The sequence below is a fragment of the Fukomys damarensis genome, unplaced genomic scaffold (genome assembly GCF_012274545.1).
Source record: "Fukomys damarensis isolate Sample0158 unplaced genomic scaffold, DMR_v1.0_HiC HiC_scaffold_34, whole genome shotgun sequence".
Taxonomy (NCBI): domain Eukaryota; kingdom Metazoa; phylum Chordata; class Mammalia; order Rodentia; family Bathyergidae; genus Fukomys; species Fukomys damarensis.
The window spans coordinates 2,433,619-2,434,124 of record NW_022900946.1 but is presented as its reverse complement, the minus strand read 5'-3'; the positions used below and the strand labels follow the sequence as shown (position 1 = coordinate 2,434,124).

Genomic DNA, 506 nt, shown 5'->3' with positions numbered 1-506 from the left:
GGCGCCCAGCAGGGCCGGCACAGCGAGCGCCCCAAGTACGCGCCTCTCCCGGGAGCCCACCTACGTTCCCCAGGGCTCAGCTCAAGCCAAGGCCCAGGCCCATGGGGTCTCCGGGCCCCACCTTCACCCGCGAGGGAGCCGCCCTCCCTCGGGGTCCCCTGCTTCCTGCACCCGCTCCAGCGTGCCGAGGGGGGTGAGCCCTAGGCCTCCGCACTTGCCTGGCTCCTTCCTAATGCCCCCGTGTCCTCCTCTGCCTCTCAGCTGCCGGTCCCCTCGGCAGGAGGCCGCCTGAAGCCCCTGGACTCTAGACCGGGTGAGTGCGGGGCTGCCCGGCCGAGCTCTTCGGGGCGTGGCCTGGTGCGCGGGGGCGGTGCATGCAAATGAGAGGGCGTCGCGTCCAAATAGAGGGCCGCGGTGAGACTGCGAATGGGGCGGCGCATGCAAATGAGGGGCGGGGAGCAGGAAGCGGGCGGGCGGGTCCGCCCAGGAAAACCCCGGCGGCTCGG

At 72.5% G+C, this 506-nt stretch overlaps 1 protein-coding gene across 1 annotated transcript in view; it reads right to left on the bottom strand.

The window, feature by feature from the left end:
- Positions 1-308, bottom strand: part of Nsmce1 (NSE1 homolog, SMC5-SMC6 complex component) — a 69,043-nt gene extending 68,735 nt beyond the window's left edge. Inside the window, exon 1 of the mRNA XM_010623490.3 lies at positions 219-308. The gene's annotated coding sequence lies outside the window, so the exon portion shown is untranslated. The remainder of the gene's footprint in view (positions 1-218) is intronic.
- Positions 309-506: the final 198 nt, after the last annotated feature.